A 12,351-nucleotide genomic window follows, 5' to 3' on the forward strand; every position below is an offset into this window, starting at 1 on the left:
TGCATTATTTCAGACCGAGGAGCCGGGATAAAAGCAGCCATGGACTCTTTGGGTACAATGTATATACCTCCACATGTTCAACATCGTTATTGTGTCCGTCATATTGCTGCAAACTATTACGGAAAATACAAGAAGAACGATGAACGTCAGTTAGTCGTGCGGATGGGTATGTTACTTTTTCCCAATTTTTCTATCAATTTCTTATTACTTATTTATACTTCATATTAACTATTACATATTCCTAATGGCTTAGGTTACGAACTCTTACCTCAAAGGTTTGAGTCGATGCTACAAGAGCTGTTTGGCAAAAATAAGAAGGGGTGCGAGTACATTATGGACATCAGCAAAGAAATGTGGACAAATGCATATGACGGGGGGTATCGTTATGGTCATATGACAACAAACTTGGTTGAAGCAATAAATTCAACCTTAAAGGGGGCGCGTCATTTACCAGTCACGGCGTTGGTTAAAACGACTTATTTTCGTTTGGGTCAACTCTTTGCAAAGCTCAGTGGACAAGCTCTTACTTGGATGCAAAACGGACATATTTACCACCCAAGACTAGTAGTTGATTTACAGAAAAAAGTGGCTGCATCAAATGGGATGTTAGTTACAAATTTTTCTCACACCCGTGAATTGTTTCGTGTAACCGAAATGCCACGTCCGCTACAAGGGATTGGAGCTAACTCTTTCAGAGTTAATCTGCAAGAGAGGTGGTGCGATTGTGGTTTCTTTCAAGCACTCAAATATCCATGCTCTCATGTCATTGATGCTTGCTCACATTCGCATTTGGACTACAAAAATTATGTTGATCCCGTATACCAACTTTCACAAGTATTCAAGGTATATGAATTTGAGTTTCCGCCCATAGGAAACGAAAGAGACTCAAATGAGATTCAAACTTGGCTTACAATTGTACCAGATCCATTGCTATTGAGGGACTCAGGTTGTCCAAAATCTACTAGAATACATTGTGATATGGATATTCGGGAGAAGTCAACAGAACAAAAACGATGTGGGCATTGTAGAAACATCGGGCACAATAGAAAAAAATGTCCAGCTCTGTTATCATCATATAACCGTTAACTCTTATGTAATTAATATTGTATTTAAATGAATGTTTCTGTTTCTAATAATTTAATGTTATTGCATTTATATAATTTGTCAATGTATGTACACCTAAATAATTTTTTTTTAACTTTTAAATACATAAATATTTTTAATATATTTATTTAATATAATAATTAATATTATTAGTTATATTTTTTTAAATATAATAATAATTCCACCTTCTAAGTAGAGAAAAATATTAAATTAAACAAATTAAAAGTTATTAAAAAATTTATGTATACGATGACACATTTCATAAAATATGTAAGTCTTGAAGATTAAATATGTAATTATACTAATTTATTAACTTATGCATCAATATTTTCGTTAAATATTGATATGAGATGACTAGATTGATAACATTTAAATAATTAACTGATAAAATTAATAGATCGATAATCAAAATAAAAAATAATAATATAACCATATGTGTAATATTATAATTTCATACATTTTTCCTATAACTACAATAAAGTCAAAACTGGTTTTCATATATTGTTATATCATATTAATGTAGATAATTCACTCCACTTTTAACACACATTAACAAAATACATTTGATAATTCTTACATTATAATCGAAACACTTTACATAATATATTATTAATTTATAATAATAATAAAAATAAAATATTTATTATTAAACAAAATACGTGGCAGTCGAGCTGGCGAAAGACGCGTCCCTGAGGATGCGCCTTCCGCACGTGACATCCAACTCAGCGAAAATACGGGTAAAGCGCGTCCCCGGAGACGCACCTTTCGCTAGCTCAACAGAAAGGATGCTACTTCGAAAAATATTAATCAAACGGTGTCAGAAAGGGGATATTAGAAAAAATTGGTGTCTGTCAAATAGCCTTCTTCGAGCTGATCATGGGAATAAGCACGGCCTGCAGTGGCAGTCAAAAGAAGAAAGTGGTCAGCATTTTTTTTTCTGAATCAAAATTAGAAACAGGCTCTGGAATAACTCTGCCAATACGTTCTGAACCACAATATATATTATATATATGTGCGTACGGCCTGAAGTAATTGCTTTTGGGCTTGGGTTTCAGTATCTCTCATACGTAAGAATAGACACCCAAAAGTCGAATGTCAGAAATGAGCTCATTATCCGGTCCAGCACATATCAGAATCAGGCCTTCAATTGTGGATTCATTGTTGAATTTCCCATCCAACAGTTGGGATCGTTCAAATCAAAGGTACGGGGAATCTAGTGATCAACTCCGCCGAGTTTGAGTCGAAAGCCACAATTTCAGCTTCGAACAATTGAGAATTTGAGACCATTTCTGGTGGTTTAGGGTTTGGTCAACATACAGAGAGATGGGAGGTGGCCATGGAGGAAGCACAACTTACAAAGGTGTAACTTTGCATCACCCTAAGAGATGGCATGCCGTCACCGGAAAAGGCTTGTGCGCTGTCATGTGGCAATCCCTTCTTCTATTCCCTCCTTCCCTTTTAGTTTGACTCAATCTGAATCTTCATTTGTCATTTTTTTCATCAATCTGTAGTTTTAAATCTGCCTTGTCAAATAAAACAAGCCTAAGTATATAATCCCCAATCCGTCAATTTTGCTTTTTTTAGATATGCTTTATTGAACGAAATCTGTTGAGCTAGTCATTGACGAATTGGGTGCAATTTATATTAGCACAGCTAAAGAAGAAGGATATGCCTTGAGAGGGAAGAATCAACTTCTAAAGTAAAGGCTTGAATTTGGATCGAATTAACTTGATTTTCAGAGGGTTTTATGTCTTAGATTTCTCTTGTTTTTCCGGGTTAGGCTGCAAACTTTTCATTAGGGATCATGGTCCATGGCAGTTGTGATTTTCATTCGAATATTTATTTTTGTTGTGTGATGCTACGGATCTCTAGATGATAATAATAATAATAATAAATAAGATTTTCTGAAGTTTCTCAAATTCTGGTGTTTCAGGTTTTGGGTCCTTTAGATGGTCCTGTAGTGTTGGTAAGAAATTCCTCTTTTCAGCTGTCTTCGTAATCCGCCTTATTCGTTGTAACTTCATTTCATTCTTAGGCTGACATTGTCTCTCAACTCTTAGGGGTGATTTGATCATGGAATTCAAGATTTTTAGTGGGAATTTTTTTTTTCCAGATTCAAATTCCCATGTTTGGTTGGGAAATATTCCCAATAGAGAGTAATAATATATTCCAAACAGTAAAAAATTTTCTCTTTTTACCGGGAATGTTAATCCCTTGCTTTTCTTAAGTATTCTTGTATTCTCGTGTGCTAAGGGGCTAAAATACCCTCTTTTTCCGTTTGCCTCTGTCATATTTTCTTCTCCCAAGCGTTCTTTGTTCTTGAACTCCATGATACAGATTGGAGGAGTATCCGATTCTCGATAAAAAATTTACCCTTTGCTCTTCTTACTCACTTAATCTGCTTTCAGGTTACTCCTTTTCCTTCAACCTTTGCTTATCTTTATTCCTTTTTGGTTTGGGCGTTTGTGTTTTTTTGGATTCCTGTTGAATCCATGTTTTTTTAATTTGATTTTTGGGCTTTAAATAACAGTTAATAAAATTAAAATTTTCAAGTAATCTATTTTTTTTTGGTTGCAAACGAATCTTAAGTTTTAGTATTGAAATTCCCAGCTCTTGGATTGAAATCTGCATCAGTGGGTAGGGTAGTGTAGTTGTTAGCTGCTTTCGTCATACAAGGTTTGCTCATAGAATGATTTTTCTGGTAATAGCAGTTGAAGTCCACCGCTTATAGTGTTTGTGTTTGAATTTTGGAAAATCTAGGTAGTTTTAGCTGCACTTGTTGACGGATGATTTTTCTTACTGGTAAACAATTAGTTCTATTCACTCTTCTTTTTATCGGAAAAAATAGACCATTTTATCAGATCTCAACTCATTTTAGTTTCTGATTTTCATTCAATTCTATTCGTGTCATATACTATATGTAATTGCAAACTCGTTGGGTGTCAATCCCATTTTCATATCAGTTTTGATTTTCTTCAGAGTTGTTGAATTTATTTATTTTTATTGTAAACAAAAGAATTGGATCATTGCAGAATTATTGGGCTTCTTCTCATTTTTCATTATAAATCTTCCATTTCGTTGTTGCAGAATTATTAACATTTGGGTTCATAGCACAGAGCAGAGTAGATTGACACAGAGCAGAGTAGATTGACACAGAGGTAGCAATTAACTGGTAACGAAGGGTTTCCATCAGTCAGCTTTGCCTTTGTAGGATAATCAGAACAAACAATAAAGTAATAATAAATGCAATCTTAATTAATAGTTGTGCTATTTGTTGTAATGGGGAAATTTATATTTGCTTGTTTGCTTCCATAAATCCAGTGTTGTAGGGTTTCCATTGATTGATTGCTTTCTGCTGGTCTCTTTTGGGGGTGCTTCTATGGCTTTTGCGGCACCGGATATTTCATCTGCCGAACGACAACCAGGTTTGTGAATTTTATATGGTATACAAATTTTACTGTGTTTTAATATGCAAGTTGAATTCTTGTTTCGCAAATGTACTGGTTTGTTTCTGCACGGCGGTGGTTTATCGTTTATCATTATTGTCTTCTCTGTCTTACATTTTATGTGACTGCAGATTATCCTTTGTATCGTGAACTATGGCATGCCTGTGCTGGACCTCTTGTCACGCTTCCTCGCGTAGGGGAGCGTGCTTATTATTTCCCACAAGGTCACATGGAACAAGTATGTCTACATGAACTTTAATCTGATAACTTTTTTGTATTGATCATATTTCATAATTTAACAAGTGTTGGTTGAATTGGTTTGTGAACCTTTGCCATAGTGTTCTTATTTTGAGTAATAATGGTTCTATATTGGTTAATACGGTTATGGTTCCTGCAAGCACTTGGTTCTTTCCTTTTTGGTTTTTTATGCAGAAGAAATCATCTGGTATTTATATTGGGTCATGCTTTCTTTAAAACAAAATGGGTACGATTCATTTTGGTGAATCACTTTAGGCAATCAATAATTTGAAGGTTGTATGTTGTGTCATGAAACCTTATTAACTTATATTGTCATATATATTTGAGTATTGGTATCAATTCACTGATACAATGAATTACAAAATGTTTATGGCAATATATAATTTCCTTCATGTATGTATTTACAAGAATATTTATATACGTCTCCGTGTCTGAATATTTACTGTCAAGGTAGTGTTTGTTAAATATTTCGAAGATTATTTAAAAGGCATTTGTTATTTAGTTTTGCTAATAAAACTCTATCCTCTATAGTATCTATTGAAGACTTATGTCCCTTATGATATTAAGTTTTAGGTGTTGGTTTTATAACTTGACACAATGTTTGGTTTATTAATCTCGAGTATTTTTTTATTCTTTGTGTACAGCTTGAGGCATCAATGCATCAGGGGGTCACAACACCAAATACCTTCATTCAATCTACCATCTAAAATACTTTGCAAAGTGGCTTCTGTTCAGCGTAAGGTAAGTTATTAATACTTCTTGGTTTTATATTATTTTGAGTTTTATTGATTCAACTCCTTGCGCTAAGTGACTTTTACCTTGAACTGCAGGTAAGTTATTAATACCTCGATCGTAAGGTAAGTTTTCAGTACTGTTTGGTCGAACCCATTTCTTAATTTGTTTGTACTTATGGCACAATGCTAACAAACAATTCTTATGGCATTTGTCCTATATTTAATGATGGATTCTTCTATGTTTTCTCTGACTTCCATAACCATTTATTAGAATAACTGCTGTACTTTTCAGAAAGGAATAAGGTAATATGCAACACCATACTTAAACAAGAACACATCTGGTAGTCTTTCCTTTTTTCCTTTCACAAAGCATGCCCGAAATATGATTTGAGGTTTAAAAGAATCTTGCAACTTGCAACTTTTCAGACTCTACATCTCCAATATGGATCTGAAAACAACAGTCATTCCAGTTTCCATTGTGTTCCTACTGTGATATTTTGCCGGACCGCATTGATGCTTCTGTGCCATTCAAATTGACCAAGATGTAGGAAATAAATTGAACACGTGATGAACTTAAATTGAACACATGATGAAATTTAGAGGTTAAAATATGAAGCTCGAAAAGTTCTTACTAGTAACATAATTTTACCAAATGAATAAGTTCGTGAACATATAAACGAACATTAAATGAATATATTCGTAAGCACTATACGAACGAACACTAACACTTTAAAAAAATAAGTGAACATAAATACCTTCAAAAATAAATAAACGATCACAAATACAACATTAAAAATTAAATGAATACAAATTAAACATAAATACTTATAAAAATAAATAAACAAATACAAATAAAATCCTATTCATTCAAACTTAATTTATTTACCCCAATAATTATGTATCAAAATTTTTATACATCATCTTCGTTTTTACTATTTACGCTTAAAAATCTAGTTGTTTACTCCAAAAACTAGTCCTCAACAGTGTCAATTCAAAAATTTAGTTTTCGCTACAACTTCTATTGTTAAATAGGACATCATTTTTACCCTACAAATAATCCAAATAATTTGGAAATAAGTCAAATTTCAGACAGGCTTACAATAATTCGGACATAGCCGAATTAGCAATCTCATGACCGATATCTTAGAATAATTCGGACATGGCCAAATTACCAGCCACTTAAAATTGTTTTAGAATTCTCTTTAGATACATGTAAGCTATTTCACTTGTCCTTTGTGTATGATCTGAAAGAAATTAACGGTCTAGTATGTTCAAAGTTTGGTCTCTGTCGGTTTTTGTATGTTCGGAGAGAAATTACCTGTTAGGAAACATGAATTATTAGGTTGCTTGCTTTTCGTAATCAAGAGTTAAGTACAAATCAGATTAGAACTGAGTATTAATAATTTTATTAAAATATTAGCAAAGATAATGATGAATGACTGTGAAATATGAAATTATAGACAATATGATTTTTAGTGTTATATTTTCTTACTTATTTGAATTATATTTTTTGTAATATAAATTCATGAGATAAATAATAATGATAAAGTATGCATAATTAAATATAAATATAAAAGATAAATAAATAAATAAATTATTGTATATAGAAGATATAATAAATATTTATATCTTAGATAACAAAAATAATTTACATCTTTTTATTATTATGAATATCTATGAAGAATTTTCACAATGTAAACATTTAGTTAAATGTTGATGTAAATTTTTAATATATTTTTACATAAATTATGTAAAATTTAATATTAATTAAAATTAAAATAATACATGATATATTTAAATACTCAAGTAATATATTATCAACAAATAAAATTTTTATATAAATAATTTTTATTTAAATATTTAGAATTTCACTTGTTAAAAAATATAGAACAATGACAATTTGGTAAAATATACATTCCAATAATCTTTTATTCCTTCAACCAAACACTGTAATCCTACATTCCTGTCAAACCAACCAAACACTGTAATGTAACATTCTCAGTAATCATATTCCCTGGTAATCTATTATTCTCACTAGTAATCTTACATTTTGTGAACCAAACGCACCCTTAGGGTTGGCGACACCCATGGGAGGGCCATGATGACCCACTCTTATGACCATGGAGACAAGCGCCTTTGGTTTTATGTGATTGCCTAGCACGACTTGTTTAGTTTCCGTTTTGTGTAATTTGGCACATTTCTGATAGGTTAGTTTAACACAGGTGGAAGGGAAGTCATTTATTCTTTGATGCTCAAAAACTTTATTTATTTATTTTTCAGTGATACTAGTTTATTACGAAACATCGACGATTCTTGCATTAAGATATATGCCTATATATTTTGTGCTTCAAGTCTATAAGTTGAAAGTGTCATTGTCTATTTTTATTGGTCAGATAATTGATGACATTTGTATATATAAAGAATTTAGGATCATGGTTAAAACAAGAATAGAGGGGAGATAAATCTAGGACTTGCACATGCATTATTGGTTAAACTCACGATATAATGCTTTCAAAATAAATAATTCACGAGATAATGCACTCCCCATATTATTTGCTGAAATAGGGTGAAATCCATAGTGTGGCCGTAGGTTGCCATGCCTTCCGGGCAACCTACTACGTCGCCATGGCTTCTCGGCGAGCTGCACAGAGATAATGGACGTCTGCATGTGCCATGCACGTCCCCAACACCCAACACAGGTCGCCATGCACGTCCCCAACACCCCAACACAGGTCGCCATGCACTCCCAGCAACCTTGTAGGTCGCCAAGCAGTCCCGGCGACCAAGCTGGCGACCAAACTTAACCTGCTCCCTCGTGCATGCGTTGCATCCATAGCTGGGAGATTCCTGCATCCATAGCTGGGAGATTGTAGCCAAGCTTTAACCCTCTGTTCCCTCATGCATGCGTTGCATCCATAGCTGGGAGATTCCTGCATTCATAAGCGTTAATTTAGCTGCTAAATGCAGCAAATATTATTGTTGAATAGCAGCCTTTCAACGCTCAATAGTTACACGATTCAATGCTCAATATTATTTGCTTCAACAATCAAATTTAATGACGCTCTCCAACGCTCATTTTCTTTATATAGAGGATATGGGGGTTTAGGGTTTAGGGTAAAAGCAGAAGCAACACATATAAAAAATTTATCGAGAGAAAGAAAAGGAAGAAGAAGAAAAGAAGATAAAGGCTCAAACATTCTTTTTTGAAGTAATTTTTTATTGTTTAATTTAGTTTATTATATGAAATTATTAGTTTGTTAGCATAGGGTTTAGGGTAAAACTAAAATTTAGTTAATTAGTTTGTTAGTTTAAGTTATATTATATTAGCTTGTTAGTTTAAGTTATATATTATATTATATAAAAAAATTAGTTAATTAGTTTCTTAGTTTAAGTTATTAAATATAAAAAAATTAATTAATTTGTTAGTATCTTTAAACATATATTAGGTTGTTTGTTGAAGTTATATTATAAAAAAAATTAATTAGTGCTTAATTAGTTTGTTAGTTTGTTATTTTAACTAAGTTATATTATAATAAATAAATAGTTTACTAGTTTAAGTTATATTATAATATATTAGATTATATAAAATTAATTTGTTTAATTTATTGTTGTTTAAAGAAATATTTTGTTTACACATACAGGACATTATTCCACAACATTTGCCTACGTACAGATTGATTCATAGACTTGAACAAGAAAGGAAAAGAAAGGAAAGGAAGAATGCACAAATACGCGGGTAATTTATTATTTTTTGTTGTCCATTTTTAGTTGTTGTGTATGTGTAAATTAGTTAGTTAGTAAGTTTATATTAGATAATTTGTGCGAGATAATTTCTGTTTAAAAAAATATTGTGTTTAAAAATATTTAGTGTTGTTTTAAAAATATTTTGTTTAATTTATATTATATGTGTAAATTAGTAAGGAGTAAAAATTAATTGAATGAAATAATCCGATCAACGCATTATCTCACGAAATAATTCTTTCGAGAACATTATCTCGACAGCTCTGCCTAACAAATTTGTTTGATATTTTTATAAAATAAAAAATATTATCAAACTAATCATTATTATTAGTAATAATTACTAAATGATTAGTATCAAATATAAATCATTAAATATTTATAATAAATAATTATTAGTAATCATGACTAAATCATATTATTATTAAATCATTAAATATCAAATCATTAGATTAATAATAATTATTAAATCATTATTAGTAATATTAGTAATAAATCAATCAAATTAAATAATAAATTTTATTTGATCATTAATATAATAGTATATTATATTATATTATATTATATTATATTTAATGATTTATGAAATTATCTTATCTAATTTTTTAATCTAAATTAATTTATTTTTTTATTTGTAGAGAAAATGAGCAATAACTTTTTCACGATTGTCCATTATAATGGATAGATTATGGAAAATGAGGTCGGAGTAGTTTTTCAGTCTGAAAAACTAATAAATATGATGTTAAAAAAAGACATCACATTTATAGAAATGAAGCATAAGATAGAAAGAAAAATTTGAGCTGCAGTTGATGGTTTGAGGTATAGGTTTATGATATGCCCCAACCCAGTCAGATATGCTGCAGTTCCACTTGAAGAAGATGATGATATTGGAACCATGGTTGAATTACATGAGTCAACCAATATAGCAGTTATTGAATTATTTGTTGATGTACGTAACATATGTGATGTTTCTGGGTCATCAAGAGGTGTGACTCAAAATCCATCTGAAATGGCTTTATATAGTCAGTTTGAGGAGTCGACATACATGTTCCCGAACAGTTTTATGGCACTATTGGAAAGTGTAAATGAAGTCGGGGGGACATCTGCAGTAGCATAGTATGAGACGAGAAACATACCGGAATTGGTTGTTGATATTGACGCTGAAAATCGATGGGGAGAAATTCATGATGATTCAAGCGAAGATGAAGAAACCGAAGAACCCGTTTTGGGCGGCGACGAAAATATTTTTGGTGGAGGTGCAATTGATGAAGTTCCGGTACCGTATGAAGCTACTCCTCACATGTACGAGATAGACTATGATACGATGAGGGCACCTGAATTCGCAGACATGCCACATTTACCTCCATACCAAATGACTGAATCATTCGATAATTCTGGTGAATTTTCAGTTGGGGTGCAATTCAGAGGAAAAAATGAAGCTACCCTGGCGATTAAAGAGTACTACATCAAATGCCATGTTGATGTCCAGTTGCAGAGTCCAACCAAAAAACCCTATACGCGAAGTGTGTAAAATATGGCCCATAGTGCAAGTGGAAGATCAGAGTGTCGAAAAATCAAAGGCACGATGTTTGGGTCATCACGAGGTACAATGGTCCGCACACATGTTTGCGAAACTCCATCGAACAAGACCACCAACTATTGGACTCCGATGTAATATGTGAATACGTGGAGGCGATGGTTGAAAAGGATCCAAGGACATCTTGTTCAGTGTTAGCTGCATCTATTCGAAGCCAATTTGGATATCAAGTAAAATATGGTAAAGTGTGGAATGCGAAGATGAAGGCAATGAAGCTGACGTATGGAGATTGGGATACATCGTACAATGAGCTACCACATTTGCTACAAGCAATGAAGCGATTTATCCCAGGAACCATAGTGAAGTCTCAAACCATGCCCGCATATGACGAAGAAGGTCAACTTCTGCCAGGGAAGAAAATATTTCATAGACTATTTTGGGCATTCAAGGCATATATTGAAGGATTTCTATTTTGCAAACGTATGATCCAAGTAGATGGTACGCGGCTGTATAGTCAATATAGGCATGTACTTTTGATGGTAGTTTCTCAAGATGGTGAGCGAAATATCTTCCCAATTGCATTCGCCATTGTTGAGGGAGAGACAACAGAGGCTTGGAATTTCTTTATGACCAATCTACGTCAATATGTCGTTCGTGAAGATGGAGTTTGCTTGATATCCGATAGAGGAACGGGTATTTTGGTGGCAATTGAACGACCAGGAAGTCGTTGGATACCTCCGTATGCATATCCGACATTTTGTATCCGTCATATTGGCAAGAATAGTATCGACCAGTCTCATAACGCACACATTCGTAGCGAGATAGTCAGCATGGGTAAGTTTTATTTTCAATATTTGTGCATTTTTACATGGTTTTTTTAATTGCGGTTTAACACAATATATTATGAAACATGATATGAACTACGTCGACCAAATTTTGACAAGAGATTGGAGAATTTGAAGGTATTTTACGATGATCAGCGTGTTTGGAAGTGGGCTTCAAAAATACCGCGGGAAAAATAGTCGCAAGCATACGATGAAGGTCGGAGATACGGACATATGACCACAAACCTTGCTGAGGCCATTAATTCGGTCCTAAAAGGTACACGCTATCTCCCAATTGCGAGTGTGGTGAAAGAGACGTACTTTAGATTGGCTAAAGTTTGGTCGGACAAAGGCAAAGAAATAGAGAGTCTCATAAATAGAGGTAAAACTTGGGCTCCTACAGTGGTGGAATCAATGAAAGCAAATGAGCGATTGGAAACATCAATGGTTATTCATAATTTCGACCGAGTTGGTCATACTTTTATCGTGTCGTGCATACGTTGTAACGTCGGAGGAGAAGACCAAACATTTAGAGTTGATTTACGATAGAAATGGTGTGATTGTGGTCATTTTCAGGCATGGAAATATCCACGTGCTCATGCAGTCGCTGCATGTATGTATGCTGGTGTAAGCGCATACACTTATGTTGATGAATGCTTTCACCTACGTAGGATATTAAATGTCTACAGCTATGCGTTCAGACAGATCAC

General features: G+C 33.0%; 1 long non-coding RNA gene across 2 annotated transcripts; it reads left to right on the plus strand.

Moving 5' to 3' along the window:
• The first annotated feature begins 2,266 nt into the window (after positions 1 to 2,266).
• LOC120124544 lies at positions 2,267 to 5,900 on the plus strand. Of its 2 annotated transcripts, none has more exons than XR_005516286.1 (6): positions 2,267 to 2,464; positions 4,192 to 4,337; positions 4,426 to 4,529; positions 4,682 to 4,788; positions 5,453 to 5,549; positions 5,639 to 5,900. It is a non-coding gene; the product is annotated as an uncharacterized LOC120124544 (long non-coding RNA). The 2 variants fall into 2 exon arrangements; XR_005516282.1 differs by having other exon boundaries at positions 2,441 to 3,070.
• The last annotated feature ends 6,451 nt before the right edge of the window (positions 5,901 to 12,351 follow it).

The sequence above is a fragment of the Hibiscus syriacus genome, unplaced genomic scaffold (genome assembly GCF_006381635.1).
Source record: "Hibiscus syriacus cultivar Baekdansim isolate YM2019G1 unplaced genomic scaffold, ASM638163v2 tig00000132_pilon, whole genome shotgun sequence".
NCBI lineage: Eukaryota > Viridiplantae > Streptophyta > Magnoliopsida > Malvales > Malvaceae > Hibiscus > Hibiscus syriacus.